The sequence below is a fragment of the Pantherophis guttatus genome, chromosome 1 (genome assembly GCF_059756535.1).
Source record: "Pantherophis guttatus breed Tessera chromosome 1, ASM5975653v1, whole genome shotgun sequence".
Lineage (NCBI taxonomy): Eukaryota > Metazoa > Chordata > Lepidosauria > Squamata > Colubridae > Pantherophis > Pantherophis guttatus.
Window position 1 is genome coordinate 248,901,012 of NC_142063.1, and position 20,300 is coordinate 248,921,311.

A 20,300-nucleotide genomic window follows, 5' to 3' on the forward strand; every position below is an offset into this window, starting at 1 on the left:
CGTCAAATGGTCTTCTAAAGACAGCCGTGCGTCCAGGAGGACGCCCAAGTTGCGAGCCCTCTCCGTGGGGGCGAGTGATTCGCCCCCAATAGCCAGCGATGGCGTTAGCTGGCTATATCGGGACGCTGGAAGCCACAGCCACTCGGTCTTGGAGGGGTTGAGTCGGAGCCTGTTTCTCCCCATCCAGGCCCGCACGGCCTCCAGGCACTGGGACATCACTTCAAGGGCATCGTTGGGGTGGCCTGGGGTGGAGATGTACAGCTGGGTGTCATCAGCGTACTGATGGAACTCCACCCCGAAGCCACGGATGATCTCACCCAGTGGCTTTACTTTAGATATATTCTCTTCTTTGGATAAAAGAATCAATTTGACCATCTCTGCTTGTCTTTGTTGTGGGGAATAATATAAAATATAATATAAAAATGAAATAATATAGAGGATTATCTTAATATAAATTATGATAAAGATTAATGAGTTAACACCTTTCTTGGCTTTTGAACGATCTGCTGGTGGTTACAAAATGCATTGGATAGGACAGGGCAAAAAGAAACTGGATTTCATTTAAATTCAAATTAGATGAAGAGAATACAATTCTTTCCCCATAATTTTATATAGCAGTTTTTCCATTCTGGGCTTCCCAGAATCACTACTTTTGGAAGTTCTCTGAAACCACAAGTTTTTCTTTTCTTTCATATTTGGAATTTGAAGCTGCCTTTGCGATAAAGATTCCACCCACTGCATTCTTGTTCTGCCCTTGGGAAGTATGGAGAATAAATCCAAATCCTTCAGGTATTTGAATTCTGCTATAATTTAGTTTTCTTTTCTTGTTTAACTTGTATTTAATTAATTGCTCATCATGGGATTTCTAGCCTCTGAGTACATCAGTTTGTCATTTTTCTCTGTGTTCTTTCCTGTGCCTTTGTCTTTTAAATGCAGATGGGCTGCTGAATCTTGTCCTGATGGGTTTGTTGTGCCATGTGTTATGAAGTAATTGTTTCTTCCATGAATCCTTCCATTCCCCACCATCTACCTTCAGAGCTGAAGAAGCTTCTTGGATGTGAAGCGAAATGTCTTCAAAGAAAAAAACAAACTCCAGTTGCCTCTTGTAAAAGCACCTTTGGGATAACCATGACCTGAATAACTAAGTATCTCCATAGACATCTATTTGTACTTTATTCTCTGGTTTTTTTTCTACCTAAGTGAAGAATCCTACATTTCTTGCCATTGAACTGAATAATGTTGGTTGGATTTCAATGTCCAGATCTACAATGAAATTTTAATTTTGAAGCTGTCTTCTGGGATTTTGACAATTTTTACCCCATCCTATCTTAAATTTGCTTTCTCTTGAAGGCCAGAAAATAGTTTTGGATTCGGATGGAGATATGCATTAGTCCCAGGTTAAATTTGTAAATGGGTAAATATTCTGGTTGGAAGTAACGGAACAATCTTGATATAAGGGTAAGGATTTCATGTACGATTTAATTCATCCAAAGTGAATTTTTTGAGACTTTCTCCCCCACCTTTTTTCATCCTACTTGAAATAGAAAGCAAGAGAAATGGATAAAAGGTGGGTGTAGAGAGGAAGAGCACAATTAAGCAATACATCCTAGAAACAAGTTATGCTTTCTCATTATAACCTTTTCAGAGAGCTGGGAGGATAAATGAGAATTTAATTGTAAGACACTTTTGTACATGGAAAAATGCCGCCAAAACAATTAACACTAATTGAAGACAAGGTACACATCATATTTTATCCTTTACATTCTGAAAGGCAGATGATTAAATTTTTTTACCAGCGAGCAGAAAGAGGAAGGCTGATCTTTTCTTCTGATTGTCTAACAATTCCTTACAGGTTATGCAACCATTTTCCCTGAGCTGAATTCAACTTTCTTGCCAAAGGCAAAAATGAACTGTAGAGTTATTTGACTCATCACCCCACTGCCAAAGCAATATAAAACACAATGAGGTTGTAGTTAAAAGAAACCCAAGAGTGCATGCTGTTAACGAATGATACTGTATTTCTTTTTATTATTATTATTATTATTATTATAATGATGATTAATATTGATGCTATGCTATAAGGTTGGTAATGTCGCTGCGCATATACATTTTTATGTTTAACTAGTTTGGCGTAATTTTCTCTGTGATATACTGTATATGCAACAGAAAAATAAACAAATGGTATTTAGCGGTATTTAATGACCTTAAAGAAAGATAAAGGTAACTAATTTGTGAGGAGAGTGGCATATGCATAATATTTACTCTTTTCTGAAAACCAGTCGTTCCTTTCTCTTTTTTTAAAGCAAGATTTAAGTTCAAATGATGAGTTTCATGTAAACATGTACAATAAATCCCTTGCATTTTGCTTTTTATTTTTTAATGTGATGTAGCCACACAAGGACAAACCTTTAAATGGTAAGTCAGCTGGGAAAAGAGGGTTAATTATCCCCTTGATTACAATTATTTACAATTTCAAATTCACCACATCTGTTTCTATGTTTCCTCAACCCCAAGTGGTTTCATGTTTCATATTTACTTTTCTCTGGGACCCCGAGGGAGAAATCAGCACTGGGAGTACTTTGGGAAGAAATGTAAATAACAACAGGAGAATATATGCCTGGCCAAGTCAAAGTGAATTTGCAGTTTATTTATTTATTTGTTCATGTACTTCTTCTGTCTTTTATCTTTTAAGGTTACAGTCATGGTATCCTAGCAGGTAGCTTGAAAAGTATAATCAAACAACAATACATAGCATCATTCAAATTTCACTTAGGAGGTAATACAGGTAGTCCTTGACTTACAACAGTTCATTTAGTGACTGTTCTAAGTTACAACGGCACTGAAAAAAGTGATGTATGATCATTTTTCATACTTGTGACCGTTGCAGCATCCCCATGATCACATGATTTACATTTGGATCCTTGGCAACTGATCCACATTTATGACCATTGCTGTGTCCAGGGGTCACATGATCCCCTTTTGTGACCTTCTGACAAACAAAGTCAATGGGGAAGCCAGATTCACTTAACAACCGTATTACTAACTTAAGAACTGCAGTGATTCACTTAACAAATCTGGCAAGAAAAGTCGTAAAATGTGGCAAAACTCACTTAACAAATTTCTCACTCAGCAACATAAATTTTGGGCTCAATTGTGGTCATAAGTTGATGATTACCTGTATATAGTAAGGAAACATAACATGGAATTTTCCATTCCTCTTCAGTCTTATTGATGCAATGTTTTAGGAGTAATATATTGGTTTTCTGGAAGTTAATTGTCTAAACTGGAAGCACTCTATGATGTTTTGGACAAAGTATTTTGGATCAAGCAAGTCTATTTTTGGATCAGACCCGAAATGTAGAACCACCATTAAACACTTCTGATTTATAAGATTAACTTCCAGATAATTTTACAAAGTATAGATTATTATACATCTGAATTGTGTAGTCTATTTGGGGGAAGATAAATTGTTTCAAAGCCTACAGGCTTTCCTTAAGCAAACTACATTCCAATTTTAATATTTTACCTGTTACACCATCTACACTTGCAATTTTACCATTTTTCAACAGGCACAATACACCTATTATTTACTTTTTAACTTTAACATCAACATTGATGACATTGGTTTTAATTCCACTCTGTGACATATGACTACCTTTCCCATAGAAATCTCTGACATATTCCTTCCAGCATCCCCTTGACTTCATTTTCCTTCCAAATGATTTCATCCTTTTTATTTTTAGTTGCTCCAATGGCGTCTTCTGGTTTATCTAACTTTATCCACTTTGAAAACTGGTTTTATTTCCATTGAAATCAATCTATATTGTTCTTCCTCTGTATCTTAACCACTCCTTGATCTCCAACTAGAGAGCCATGAAGCATAATAGTTAGAATGTAGTACTGCAGGCTACTTCTGTTCAGCAGTTCAAGTCTCAATTGCTCAAGGTTTACTCAGTCTTCTATCCTTCTGAGGTCAGTAAAATGAGGACCTAAATTGTTAGGTTTACATCTGTTTCTTGGTATCTCTATACTTTTTGCAGTATCTTCTTTTTTAACCATATAAAACAAGCCCCCCCAAAAAGGCATTGGCTTGTCTGAGGAATTCTAAGTTATGTAAAAATACCAAATTGTTATTTGAAAAAATCAAGGGGCTAAATGCAAACAAATTGAAAGTCCAATGGGGGCAGAACATAACCAGTCCCCATGGAATTTCAACAGTCAGTTTTGTGTTTTTATTTCAGGAAAAGACTATATTAAAAATGAAGGGGATTATACTAGAATAGGCTGTGGTTGACCGGTTGGCTAGCTAACCAGAACCATAACTGGAAGCAATCTAACAGACAATACTGGATTTATGGTGATTTGCTGTAGATACCATTAGATGCTATCCATATGCACAATCACTCACAATAGGAAAATCATTGAATTACTCTCACTTTGATTCTAATCAATTTATGTGCAATGAAAAGGAGGACTAGTGGTGACATGATAGCAATGTTCCAATATTTGAAGAGATGTCACAAAGAAGAGGGAGTCAAGCTATTCTCCAGAGCATCTGAAGGCAGGACAAGAAGCAATGGATGGAGACTAATCAAGGAGAGAAGCAACCTAGAACTAAGGAGAAATTTCTTGACAGAACAATTAACTAGTGGAATGGCTTGTTTCCAGAAGTTGTGGCTTCACCACTGGAGGTTTTAAAGAAGAGATTGGACAGCTATAGGGTCTCCTGCTTGAGTAGGGGGTTGTACTAGAAGACCTCTAAGATCCCTTCCAACTCTGTTATTTTCCCATTGTATTATTTTTGAGGGAAAAAAATCAGTTAAAAGACCAATGATTGATGATATCATTAACTATGCTTCACTTTTCTGGTCATACTCTAATGGTCTTCCCCATTTAAAACCCTAAAGGATATCCCTACTGTTTCCTGGCTATTACTTCTCAGGAGAAAATATTTCCTGACTCTTGAACCATTAGACAATAATCTCCACAACAAAAGGCATGATTAGAAATACTGCCAAGTTTGACCACTATTCAATACTATACAAAAAATGACTCCACTTTTGTAGTAAAAACTGCTCTAAAGTTTTGTTTTCCACAAAAGTCTTCCTTCCTTCCTTCCTTCCTTCCTTCCTTCCTTCCTTCCTTCCTTCCTTCCTTCCTTCCTTTCTTCTTCAGCATCTAATCCATTTTCATCAAAGATGAGCTGCTCTAATTCAAACTTTTCCTTCTTCTACATTTTTAATAATACTGGATTTTAGTTTATTTTTCCTAGTTTACTGGATCAGATTTTATTTCTGTTCTTCTATAACAAAAAATGTCAACAGCTTCCTTTCATGCTAAGCAATTTCCTTGGGGAGTTTGGTGAATTTCCTTTGAAATCATACTAACAATATTCAATATGTAGTTTTTCTCCCAAGTAGAGAGAAATTAAATGAAGTGATTTTTAGCTGTAAAGGTACAGCTATGCTACAATGCTATGCTAGCAAGACTGCTCAGTCTGATGTAGCAGGACCATTAAGTAGATAGTTGGAAATGAGGAGGAGGAAGAGGAGGAAGAGGAGAAAGAGGAGGGAGAGGCAGTTAGGATGAAATTCAGTAAGTAAGACCACAATTGAAACTTTCCTTTTCCTTTTATATTTTTGTATGAAATCTTCAGTTTATTTCCACGTTCACAGTATCATCAAGGGCTGTATCTCTTGTGCTATGCTTTTATTTCAGGGAAGTTCATTACTCAAGATTATTATTAGAGGACAAATTTCAATTCAGCTGGAGATGTGTATCAAGAATGTGTCATTAAATCTGAGCATAATATTTTCATGTGCATGGCTATAGGACCAATGTATTATTGTTAAGTGTATCAACTGGGAAGGCTTTTTAAAAAGATTATCCACTATAATTTACCTTTGGGAAATGAAACCTAATTTCTTTTCCATGAAAGTATTATGTTTTTGTCTCTTAAGTGTGAGAGCTGGAACTGCTAAGATTAGAAGCAAAGGACCTCAGACTAGACAGGATTGGTACCAAGAATGGTGTTATGCTCTCCGTACTCCAGGCCAAGAAACATGTAAACCAAAAAGGACAGGATGAAGAAGCTATTATATCAAGAGAGTTGGGTTGGTAGATTCTGAAGAAGCTGATCTCCATTATTATGGCTTCTTGTATCTCCCAAAAAAATTCCTCAATTTATCAGTCCAATATATAGTCCTTGTACTTTCACCAGTAGCTCCTGAGTGCTGTTTAAGTTTCTAGAGATAGATTTATTGGGATTTGGGGGGGGGGATAGAGCTTTATTCTCCAAATGCTCTGAGTGAAATTCTCATGCTGTTGAAATCTAACAGGTATGAGAAATTTACTTGGTTAGAACCAGAAAAATACATGTGCCATATTTCACTGATCATCTCTTTCATTGTTGCTCTATGGGCGTCTGTATCTAGAACAATGGAAGAGGGAAGGGGAAAGTGATGTTGCATGTCTCATGATATCAACACATCCTTTGCAAACTTACTTGATGCAAAATGACGCAAGTATGTAGTTTGCGTCAGTTGCACAATTATGTGAAAGATGAAATGTTATTTTGAAGTCCATGTGGCTTCTACGAGATAGCATATTTGACATCAGGCATTTGAAGGTTTTCAGTGCCAGATACATTCAGGAGGACCTTTTCTTATTCAAGCTTGTCCCCATCACCACCCACATCCCTGCCCACAAGGAGGCAGTTTGTGCATGCAAAACAGGCTGTCTTGCTCCTGTGTTACTGGTAAGTGCTCATTCACTTGGAGAAAAGCAGAACGGATAAGATAGAAGATGGAATAAGCATCCAGGATGCCAGAATGCTCTGGGGTTGCAGTAGCCCCCCTTATGTTGCTCAGGAGATTCCCACCCTTAAACAACTTCTTCATTGATTCTAGAAGAAGTTTGGACTCTCTACAGTTTTTGAAATGAACTGTTCATGAGGATTAAATGTTAGAGCTATAGTTGTCCTTCACATGGTACCTTTGACAAGAAAGCCTATGGGACCATTCTCCAAAGTAAAGCTACCACAATCTGTCTGGAAAGATAGGCATGAGAACGCCAGTATCAAGGTCCACTAGGCTGACATCTTCTGGCAGAAAAATCGCAAGCATAGACCTGTTGGAGCTTTCAAAGCAGATCACAGTCAGAAGGTCATGAACGCAACCAAGCATACAGCCAAGAGGCTGGATTAAGTTACGCAGATGGGCCAGAATGTAAAAAGATGTGTTCTGTGGAGTGGAAACACATAGGTATACCTCAAATTGTTCATAGTTCTTGTCATTCCCAGCATAAGGCTATACATGACATACAGAGGGCAAAAACTTTATTTTGCTTCTTTAGAAATGTCAGCCTTAATTTTTTTCAGAGAAGCTTCTTTCTTTGTATAGATGTATTTTCCACACATTTGTGGAAGACCAAGCAGATTTTAAAACATCAATTATTAAGGAGGACCACAGCTGGACAATCTCCCACAATAAAGTAAAAGGACAGTTTACTAATATTGATTTTATCCAGATGGTCCTCTTGTTATGATACTTATTAAAATGACTAATATTCACTAAATCATTATTTAATGATAGTTTTAAGTTAGCAATATTTCACCAGCATATTGCAGCTACTAATGGCCAGAAATTTTTTTTCCCAGGGTTTGCATTTGTTGATGCAAATTGCAACACTGTCTACATATATTGGGGAGAGAGAGAGAGAGAGAGATTCATTTATGGAATAAAGTAATCTTGAATTACATTAAATGGGACATTTTAGTTAATGTTATTTGAGACAATTCAAGGCCAGGAGTGAACAAAGCCTAAAGAGGACCTTGTTGTGATAGGACTACAGAAGGATCTACAGCAATGGTAGAACTCTGAATGGACACAGCTCATCCCCTTATTATAGATATCTTTAGGTGACTTTTTTTTGTTAAATTAATAAGTAGAAGGACTACTAAAATAACCTTCCAGTTCATTAATGATGGCTGAATCATAATATCTGGGAGTACTTCCTCTTCCTTATATTGGCCCTGAATTGTAGGAAGAGTAGCAAGAATCTATTTCCATGGATATTTTTTTAAAATTCAGATTTTTTTTTTGTATTGTTTACAGCAACTGGTGTGTCTCTCCACCTCAACAACTTTAATGTGTATGAACTTCATCTCCCAAAATTCCCTAGCCAGCACTTGGGAACTCAGGGAGTTGAAATCCACACACCTTAAAGTTGCTGAGGTCGAGAAACACTAGCTTACACCACACTGTTCAGAAATAGTGTTTAGCAAAGCACTGCTATCAGTTCAGAATGTGCTAATTTGAGAATTGACTGCTAATGAAACACTGAAACAGTTCTTCCTTATGTCCCAAATCCTAGGACTTTTTCCCCCTATTCCAGTCCATTAATCCACTTCACAACAGCTGTGAGATGTCTACATGCTGACAATCTAGGAACAAAAGAGATTTTCTTCTACAATATATATTTGGTTTTAGATTATGTGAGGCAAAAGCATGTTGTAGCTTGTATAGGCAGAAGGATCAATCTTCATTTTTTATTCGCTGGACATTTGATCAGCATATGAACAGCTACACTTGCTAACATGGGTGGGGGTCTGAGTAGATGGATTTTCCATCTATTGTTGTGCTTATCACTCTAATTATAGTGTTTGATTTCTTTTCCCTGAAGCAGGCCAAACTTCAGTTTAAAAGGCATTGCTTGAAGAATTCTTATCAAATTTGTCAGCCTCCATTGGTATGCACAGTAAAAAGAAAGTAAGCAGTTTTGTGCTGCTGAAATGTTGAATGTTTAGAGGTTCATCGATAATAAATGTTGCAAGTGTAAGTATTAAAAATGTGAAAACTGACGGTAGGCAAATGAGTAGGAACTAGTTTTCAAATATTAAATATTGCATGTGTTTTACAGAACAAGATACCCAATTTCAAGTTTTGGAGTGACAATATGTTTTTTATTTTTTTCAAGACTTTTTTTTTTTGTTCAATTCCCACAACACTGTCAAACTATTTACTAAGACTGTATTACTATTATTATTATCTTCCTTCCTATTACCTATCTCCTTTTCTACTTAGGACTATAACTTTGTTGCTAGTATCCTTACTATTTATATTGTTTTATTTAGTTTCCTAGGTTTCCCAGTCATTAATGTCCATTCCCAAGGCCTTTAGATCCCTCTTGCAGATAGCCTTATATCGCAGATGTTGTCTCCCTCTAAGGCGCTTTCCCTGCATTAGTTCTCCGTAAAGGAGATGTTTTGGAATCCGACAATCAGCCATTCTCACGACATGCCCAAGCTAGCATAGACGTCGCTGTTTCAATAGTGTATACATGCTAGAAATTCCAGCACGTTCCAAGACTACTCTATTTGGAACTTGGTCATGCCAGATAATGCCAAGGATATGTCGGAGACAGCGCATATGAAAGGTGTTCAACTTTTTCTCCTGCTGTGCGTAAAGGGTCCAAGATTCACTGCAAGTACAAGAGTGTGCTCAGGACACAGGCTCTATAGACCTGGATCTTTGTATGTTCCGTCAGCTTCTTATTGAGCCATACTCTTTTTGTAAGTCTGGAGAATGTAGTGGCCGCTTTACCAATATGTTGATTCAGCTCAGTATCTAAAGAGAGAGTATCAGCCTGGAGGCTAAAGATGCAGCATGGCATTCTCTAATTCAAAGAGACACTTGTTCGGCAGGCTGAGGCAAAGAGGCAGTCCCGGAACCAGCAAAATCTGGGGGCTGGGCAGGGAACAGAATGTATCTGCCCTCAGTGTGGAAGGGATTTCCACTCTCGAATTGGCCTTTTTAGTCACACCAGATGCTGTTTTAGGACCTCTTTCCAGAACACGATACCATAGTCTTTTGAGACTGAAGGTTGCCAATGTATGTAGTTTTCTAGTATGATTTTTGTTGATTGCTTATTTAGTATTCTATGATTATCACTAAATGTTGTATCTTATGATTCATGATGAATGTATTTATGATGACTATGATCATGATTTATCACTTATATCTTTTATGTACACTGAGAGTTTATGCACCGAAGACAAATTCCTTGTGTGTCCAATCACATTTGGCCAATAAAGAATTCTGTTCTGTTCTGTGCTGTGCTGTGCTGTGCTGTGCTGTGCTGTGCTGTGCTGTGCTGTGCTGTGCTGTCCTATCCTATCCTATCCTATCCTATCCTATCCTATCCTATCCTATCCTATCCTATCCTATCCTATTTTTAAGAGAGAGCAAAGACCATAATATTTATGTTAAGCAAATACAATAAAAAGTTATGCTGCACATTGGAAATCAAGATTATGTGTGAGTTCTGTTTCTTGGGCATTTTCCCCCATAGAAGTACTAATTTGTCAGAAAAATAATTGATTTTGATCTTTTTTCCTTGTAAAAGAAAAAAAAGTAGAATCTTATCTGTTGGGCATAGTGTTTCTGAAGTTACCTTAATGGCAGCTTGGTTAAATAGCACCAAAAATTTGTTGGATGCTGAGGGGCTCAGCTTAATAAACTAGGTCTCTTTGGATTGGATTTAATTTCCCTAGTCCTAGAAGACTTGCAGGTACTAGATAAATCTGACATATTAATGGGTAGTTTAAAAATAAATAATAGTAATACTCATCATTGATTTTTTTTTCCAAAAATTGAGTTTGACTAGCTGACACAAAATGTCCTTATGACAATACTTGACTATTTTTGCCATCCAAATATGCTTAGAACAAATTAATAGCTGTAGAATGGAATATGACATAATAAGACCAAACTAAATTAATTAAAGGAGACATGGTGATGCTAATTTTAGAAAGATAATCTCATTAGTTGACGCTTTCTGCTATGGAACAGCCTTCAAATAGGTAAGATTCCACAGGTTTAATTGCATCTTAATTTGGCCATTGACACTTTTGTCCCTACCCAGTGCTGTTTGCTTGTTTCAATGTTTATATTCCTAGAAATATAATGTATTAAGTCAAACGAGGCTTTGACATGAGCATTAAAATGAGCATTAAGAACAATGTTTATTGTTTTGTGCTCCTTTCTAACTTCATGCATTTGGATGTGCAAATACTGTTTCCACCTGCTTTCTTATATATTTTAAAATAGTGGCTTCTCAAAAAGACATTCAGATTAAGTTAATATTGTTAGCCATTCTTAGTAAAGCAAGACTATGATACAAGAATGTCAAAAGGGCATTATGATGTTACTCTGTCCCTTCTTACTTTTAATTATCTAGAAAGGCATCTGAAAAGTTCAGATGTCACAAAAACCAGTGGGAAGATTTTCAAGTTAATTACATTTTTTTTACATATATTTTAAAAATTCACCCAACTTCCAGCAACCTGAAGCATTTTATACCATTAAAAGTGAGAAAAATAAGTTATCCAATTTGAATTACTTAGCTTCAGTATTTATATCACTCAATGAGAAGGTTGCCTGTGTAGTACACATATGTACATATCAATGGTGGGTTTCAAAATTTTTTACTACTGGTTATGTGTGTGTGGCTTGGTGGGCGTGGCATAGCTTGGTGGGCGTGGCTTGGTGAGTGTGGCAGGGGAAGGATACTGTAAAATCTCCATTCCCTCCCCGATCCAGGGGAAGGTTACTGCAAAATCCCCATTTGCAGGGGATCAGCTGGGACTTGGGAGGCAGAGAATAGATGGGGGCGGTGAAACCCACCTCTGGTACATATAATATTATTCCCATTTGGGGTATGCAAAACACAGAAAAAAAAGAGTGATTTAAAACATGCAATAAGACAATAAGGGGAAAAAGAAGCCACCTGCTAGATGATGGAGTTTGAGCAATCATTCTAGACTGATCAGGCATACTTTCTTGAAAATGTGATTTGGTTTAGAACACTATAAGTGAAGAGATTATTTTCAATAGTCCAGTGTATATCAACAAGATGAAATTACATTTCCTTATTACGGGAAACCTTCAATAGGCTGATATCATTTTTTAAAATAGCAAGACTTTTGAGTTCTTTAAGACTCTTCATTAGAAAAAGATGCTTTTCCACAAATGAAAGAACCTGTTACATAACTCTAGCCAGTTGTTAGGAAGCTTGAAAATACTGTACTTACCTTCATGTTGGACCACCTTGATAAGTAACAAATCTAGCCAGTGGTGAAATCTGAACTGGTTTACTACTGGTTCGCTGGCTGCGCATGTGTGCTGTGCTCGTGCATGCACGCGTGCAGTGTGCACCATGCACCAAATGCGAGGTGCGCACACAGTGCATGCCAAAAGGAGGCATGGGGTAAGTAGAACAGCGCATGGGTGTGTGTGTGATCAGCTGTGGTGCAGGATCTTTTTTTTTTTACCTTTTAAAAGCATTTTTTTAAAGAAGCGGCACGTGGACGACCGGGTGATTGGGTGGGTATGGATGAAGGGGCAGGGATTTTTGCTACTGGTTCTCCGAACCACCCGCCACCATCACTACTGGATCAGCTGGGCTGGTCCGAACTGGGAGCATTTCACCCCTGATTCTAGCCCAGGGATGTCAAACTGGCAGGCCAGATGCATCACACATAGGCCACGCCCACCCCAGCTCCGCAAATGGGAAAAACATCGCAAAACGTCACGTGACGGCAATGTGAAATGGCGAGTTTGACACCTGTGATCTAGCCCATCTGTTCTGAAAACATTATCTTCTCAGTATATTGAATTGTCGACTCTAAATAGGGATGTTGCTGTTTTAGATGTTGCATACAAAAAATACACAGAGTGGTTCTGAAAAGTATAGCACCATTATTATTTTTCCCCCTCTTGCTTTCTAGAATTTCAATTTACTCTGCATTTTGTTTTGACAATATTAGAACATACCTTTTGCTAACCGTGACATATATCCACAGTCTTTCTCCAAATAATTACCTATTTGTATTGCATTCTCCCTGTTTTATTTCCTGTTCTCTTAACTTATTGTATATCCTTTGTTTAGCAATTGTAATTTAATGATTAATATCCCTTGGGCTTAATTATCATAAACTGATTTGGAAATCCAACTTTTTTTCAAAACTTGGAGCTAAATATAACTAAGGCAAAGCTCCAATGAATATGGTTGCATTTTATTTTTCGGTAAACATGCTCAAAATGATACTTCACTAAAATAATACTGTTTTTGCAAAAATGGGAAACTAAAAGCATTACAGAAGATAAGGTATGATTATAATGTGCAGTATGTGTTGATATATCTAATTCCATTTTCCACTCCAGAGAATGAGAAAAATATATGCCTATCTGTCCAGTTCAACCTTGTGTCTTTGACGTATGCTAATCAGAACAATTTCCATTTCCAGTCATTGCCCAAAATCTGCTGGTGTTTCTCAAACTATGAACATTTAATGATCTGCCCCCTTAATTCCTTAACTGTGGGTCTTTTTCTCTCTTCCATTTCATGCCTTTTATGTGTTATGGTTATGATATGTTCTGCCTGTTATTTTATCCCTGTATTATTACAGGGAAGGTTTTAAAAAGGAGAGACTTCTCTGTCTGCCCATGCTTTAGGTCCATGAAAAAAATTCCATCACAATCACTGCTGAGATGACCTGTTTTAAGGTAACTCTTAAAGCTATGGAAAGGTAACTAGTCTATCTTGCTGAATCTGGGTCAGAGACAACATAATAAAACTTGAGAAAGGCTTACAACAAAACTTGGTCATTCTTAAATTACAACAGGCTAGCCTCATATCGGGGGCTCAGTGGCTAAGACGCTGAGCTTGTCGATCGAAAGGTTGGCAGTTCGGCAGTTCGAATCCCTAGTGCCACGTAACGGGGTGAGCTCCTGTTACTTGTCCCAGCTTCTGCCAACCTAGCAGTTTGAAAGCACATAAAAAATGCAAGTAGAAAAATAGGGACCACCTTTGGTGGGAAGGAAACAGCATTCCATGTGCCTTTGGCATTGAGTCATGCTGGCCACATGACCATGGAGACGTCTTCGGACAGCGCTGGTTCTTTGGCTTTGAAACGGAGATGATCACCACCCCCTAGAGTCAGGGACAACTAGCATATATGTGCGAGGGGAACCTTTACCTTTAGCCTCCTATCTGGCAAGGTTATTAAAAGCACTGAATTTTATAATAGTTGGGATATTTTTCCTCAGGTTGTTTCAACAGGGAAGATCTCTATATTTCTGCTACTGGTCTTCAAGCAATAATTTGAGTAACTGCAGTACTCAAATACTGTACAATGCAGTATTGTACAGTATGTAGCAGTGGTGGTTTGCTACTGGTTTGCCCCAGGTCGGGCGAACCAGTAGCGGCGGGCAGTGATGGGAGGCTCCGCCCACCTGCCCGGATGCTTCTGTGCATGTGCAGAAGCATTGTGCTAATGTGCACGCGAGCATGCCCACGAGCGAACCGGTAGTGACAGGTTTTGAAACCCGCCCCTGGTTATGTAGCGCTACTGAGGTATTTTCATCTAGCAGTATGGAGGCCAACTAATGAATAATTTACAGGGATCTTCTCTAAGGTAACCTTAAGCTGTTTGCCTCCAGGGTAAAAACTGGAACTGAAATCTGATTAAGAAATTGCTATCCAAATAGATTCCTTTGTTTCTTTACCCCACCTACATGTGCCAGGAAAACAAGCACTGATTACTCATTTTTATTTCTGTGGATATATCTTTGAAGATGCATAGCTTCTATTAATGGATTTTCTGAATGATGTCACCTCTGTTTACTTTCCCTCACATCTGATATAGCAGCACATCGACTGATGAATGGGGGGAGAAAAGAAATAAAGGTAACACCAATGTCATTTGGGCTAGAAAGGAAAACAGGAAGGAAGAAAAACAGGAAGGAAGGAAGGAAGGAAGGAAGGAAGGAAGGAAAGAAGGAAGGAAGGAAGGAAGGAAGGAAGGAAGGAAGGAAGGAAGGAAGGAAAGAGAATCCATGTTACAGACTTTTTTTTAAAAAAAGTCAAACTTTTACTGATTCATCAGTCTGTTTTTTAAAAAGTTTTAATCAGACTTTATCGGAAGGTCCCTTCAGAAGAGGATAAGCAGGCCAGGATGGAAGGTCATGGGGGAGCGACCAGTGATTGGAGGGGACTTCTACTATATCATATAGTAGCTCTTTGGAGTCATTTGTCTACAATGAAATCAAGCTCATAGGTTTGTGCCAGCAGAAATTTAAAAACTCTACTACTTTTGATGTGGAACAAGAAAAGATGGGCAACAATTGCCTTTCCAGTTGCCCAAGATAGGTTGAGAATAATGTCAAAATGTCCTCAAAATATGCTAGTGCTCTGTCTTTGTGACTGGGAAAACAGTATGCAGATTAAGGCACAATAGCATGAAGAATTGAAGCTTCCGTCACAGTTAGATCAGTAGCTATTTCCCACAACCATCTTTCTTTAAACATCCTTTCACTAATAATTGATACTAATCATAGTCACCTTTCCTGGAACCTGAAGTGCTAAAACATTAAAAATATCTCTGAATCCAAGATAAAGTAGTCACATTTTCTAATCATATTTCTAATTTCATTGCTTGGTTATATAAAAACTGAGATGGAAGAACCCTCCACTTATAAAATAAAACAGTTAGTCCAACTCTTGGGTTAGAAAATTGTGATGTGGCTTAAAATGCTTACATAAAGCATTGGCCATATTTGTCAAAGCACTTTTTGAGAGTACTAAAATGCATTAGGAGGGGGAAAAAATAGCCTTTTTTAAAAAATACCCAGTTTTCATACCTCTGTCAGCATTTTAACCCAAATGTCATTAAAGTATGTAGGCACATACTTCTGTCAGGAAAGGTGAATTGATGTTAGATATTTTTCAGATATAATGTAGTTTTTTCCATGCTGAGCCTGGCACCAAAAATGCAGTTACTCTGTTTGAACTGACATTCCCACCTCAGATCAGCTTATTCAGTCTGGATCACTTAACCCCCTTCCCTGCCCCCCCCCCAAAAAAAAATCAACAGGGCATGCCATCCCAGTACAGTGTTGAATTCCGGTGCATTTGCAGGGCAACTTGTCCAGGAAGTCTATCATAAGGACAACAAAGAAATCTTAGAAGATGCAGGAAAAGTGAACTTTATATGCATAGAGGGTTTGTGAAATAATGGCCTTCAAAGGGTTATATCGTCTTATATACAGATGCAGTTGGGTTATGCAACAAAAAAATGTGTTTATTGTACAATTGATAGGCTGCTATGAATCCCCACAAGCTACAATGCTTACAAAGTTGCATGATGGGTGGTTGCAGCTCAGTGTTCCAGGAAATCAACCATACTGATAGCCTTTGCCATTTTGTTTTATCAGTCTTTTAAAAATCAGTACAGCAATAAGACTATTATATGCACAAAAATGGAAGGACACTTCGATTGCACCGAATGGTTGCAGAAGCTGATGGCTGAAATGGCAAAATGACTATTTTGATTAAAGAAAAGAGTATAAATGCTTTTGTTTCCACATGGAAACAGCTTCTGAACTTTGTGCTTGAAGTGGAAAAGAATGAAACTTTGATTTTGGGTTTTACCAATTAGACTGATAGATCCTTATAGAAATGGCTAGTTTATATTATTATGAAAAAACAAAAAGTTGGGATTTGATGTTAATGCCTTATTTTACTGCAACAGAGAGAGTCGGAAGTCAATGCTTCGTCTTCTTCTTTTTCTTAATCCTTCCTAACTATTCTTTTCTCTGCTTCCTCCCCATTGTTTTCCTATTTTCTTTTGTATTTTGTATCTTTATTGTATCTTAATTAAAAAAAAATATTTTAACTCAATAATAATGTTAATGGGTAAAAATCAGTATGACTAGGCTCCTGAGTTTAATAAATAATATTGGAAGTTATCTATAGTTCCTACAAGGCACCAAATCTTTATGACAGGTGGCTCTGTAGATGTAATTAGTAGCATATTCTTTGAAGCAAGTAAAAGGAGGCTTACTTTTCAGATAGTTTAGAGAAACAAAATGCCAATTCATAAATGATCCAAGAATGGCCAGGTTGCTGACTGGGGATTTCTGGGAGTTGAAGTCCACACAGCTTAAGATTTCAAAGGCGGAGAAACACTGCTCTGTTTAGAAGTTCTAGGTTTACTTCTTTTCTGTAAGTGAAATATTCATTTCTATCCCTTAGACACTCAAGGTAGTACATAAAGTACTTGTTTCTAAAAGGTCATGGTAGTAAAATTTTCTAATGGGAAGCATGGGGATAAAGAGAAAATAAACAAAGCTGCATGATTCTACTCCGATTGCCAGAGACATTACATTACATAAAGCTCATTACATGAGCTCGGGCTACAGAAAAAATATAACTTTTTTTCAGTAATCAAAGTAATCAGTCTCCAAATTTACACACACACACACACACACACACACACACACACACACACACACACACACACACACACTTTAGGGACCATTAACAGAATACTGCCTCCATCAAAAAGACGTAGCCTTCATTTAGGTAAAGATAGGACTAGAAATACTGTCTGAACAACTTTTGATTTCAAATGGGAGAATCTACTCTTTTTATATATGCTGCTCTCTGTTTAAGAATTAAAGTCATTTAGGATCAGATGAGTTAGAGCTCTAGCACCCAAGTCATATTTTAACATATAAATTTGTTCCCATGTGCCTTTCTTTCATTTCTTCACTGGCAACCATAGCTGCAGCAGCAAATAAACAGGACAAAAAACATTAAGCAAATGCTGAGAGATTGCAAGGATGTGACCAGGGCCGGATTTAGATGAAAAGAGGCCCTAGGCTATTCCACTTATGAGGCCCTTTCACCTATAGTGAAAGTGTAATTTTAATTTTGCTAACAATTTGAATGTAGGCCCCTCTTGATCTTGGGGCCCTAGGCTGAAGCCTAGTTAGCCTATAGGAAAATCCGGCCCTGGATGTGACTGCCATTTTTTCCAAGCAGACTTGATTATGTTAGGTAACTAAGCTATTAAATCCTTCAAAGAATGTTTAAAAGTGGATATTTGTTTTAGCATTGTATGAAATTTGGAGGTTCTTCAATTCATATTATCCAGTCTTTTCAGCTACAGCCTTGTTCTGGTTTCAAATATTTACATATATCATTGCAATATTGGGAAGAAATTCTATACATAAGTAACTTGGACCAAATAATTTCTCATCTCATGAACAGATTTGGCTATGCTGAGCCTGGGGCCAGCAAAAAAACAAAAAACAAAAAAACAAAAAAAAAACCTTAATAGTAAAGATTTTACTCTTCTGATTTTAAGGAATGAATCTGGGATATGAGACAGCTATCTATTTTTAAAGGTCTCATTCTATGCTAAAAATGAGAAGTTGAAAACCATGTTTCTATATGATCTAGATTTAATGGTACTGAATTAATTTTATAACACTATCAATAGTTATACACATCTTTTCTTTTCTTTTTCTTCCTCCCAAATGTGTTTATTTTAATCACCACGATATATGAAGTTTATTTTTTTTCCAGTAGATAGCTTCAGATAATGGACTAAAAGTCTTTTGTTTCTCAGCAACTTTTATTCCTTTATTCAAGCTAAACATCAAGCTATAAAATTTCAAATCTGGTAAACCCAATCCTTCTCTTTCTTTTGCATCTTACTTTGTATTTAACATGTGTATGTTTATCATGTGCTACTTGTATTTAACATGCATTTAACACTTTCTCTTACCATACAAATTTAGTTACATCTTTTGCCATTATTTGAATAGTACATTAGCTGTCCAAACAAGTATTGTGGGGGAAAAAAATATCATTCTAGGTCAGCGTTTCTCAGGCTTGGCCACTTGAAGAGGTATGACTTCAACTCCCAGAATTCCCCAGCCAGCAGGGCTATCTGGGGAATTCTGGGAGTTGAAGTCCCAACCTCATAAAGTTGTGAAGGTTGAAAAAAGCTGTTCTAGGTGAAACACTTTTAATCTCACAATTACTCCACAGCAGAGACAATTTTAATTTCTCACCTTAAGATTTCTTTTTTTAATTTTATGCCATTTTATACCCTAACCCATAATCATTTTGAAATAAAATACAATTCATATTCATCATAATGATGCCCAAATATTTTACTTTTTCAATGTTAAAACTAGTTTTTTTCCCATCAGTTATATTTTATCTTTTATTTTCATATTTTTGTTAACATCTTTTGCTTATTAATCTTAAAACTGTCTAGCATGCCAAAGTCTTTTAATTTTTCCATTAACGTTTCTACTTCCTGTAATAGATCTTCCAAAACTAACACCATGTCATCTGCAAATGTCCTTACATAATAAGTTTCTTTTTTAAACTTAACTCCCATGATTCTTTTATCATGTTATGTCTCTATTCAGTATCTCAAGAACTAAAAGTATCAAGAGCAGTCTTGAATTTGTTTGAATTTCACCAGGTAAAAAAAATCACATTGATCTTCATGAATAAAGGCATGTAAACTTATTTTCAAACTTTTAGCCCAAATCACCATAAACAATTAATAGTTGTTATTCAACAAAGATATTGGCTGATAATTTTTTAAAAATTAGGTCCTAGGCCTTTTTCCGTAAGTTAATATTCACTGTTTTGTTGTAAAGGTGTAAAATACTTGAAGATTTTTGTATGTAAAATTTCAGATACTTTGTTTTTTCAATTTTGACTCAATATGGGGCTCCCCTTGAGGAGTACCCGGAGGCTCCAACTGGTGCAGAATGCGGCCGCGCGGGGGATTATGGGAGCGAGGGGGCACTCCCATGTGACACCTCTCCTGCGTGAGCTGCATTGGCTTCCAGTGATCTTCCGGGTGCACTTCAAGGTGTTGTTACCACCTTTAAAGCGCTCCATGGCATAGGACCTGGGTATTTGCGGGACCGCCTTCTGCCTCCCACCGACCAGTATGCTGCCACAGAGAGGGACTCCTCAGGGTGCCGTCAGCCAGGCAATGTCGGCTGGCGACCCCCAGGTGGAGGGCCTTCTCTGTGGCAGCTCCTGCCCTCTGGAATGATTTGCCCCTGGAGATAAGAAGGATATCGGATCTCCGGGTCTTTCACCGTGCCCTGAAAACTTTTCTTTTCCATCAAGCAGGGCTGGCGTGACCCCCCCCCTTTTTTTTAGTTTTTTAGCTTTTTAGCTTTTAATCTGTCAATGGGTTTTAATTCGAATTGTTTTAAATTTGGGCCAAAGTATGTAATTCTTTTAATAATTTTAAATTTTGTATTGGTGTGTGTTTTAGTTCTGGCTGTGCACCGCCCTGAGTCCACTAGGAGAAGGGCAGTATACAAATTGAATAAAAATAAATAAATAAATAAATATCATACATATCATTTTTAAGGCAAATTTTCTGAGCAGACAAATTTTACCCAAAGTAGACT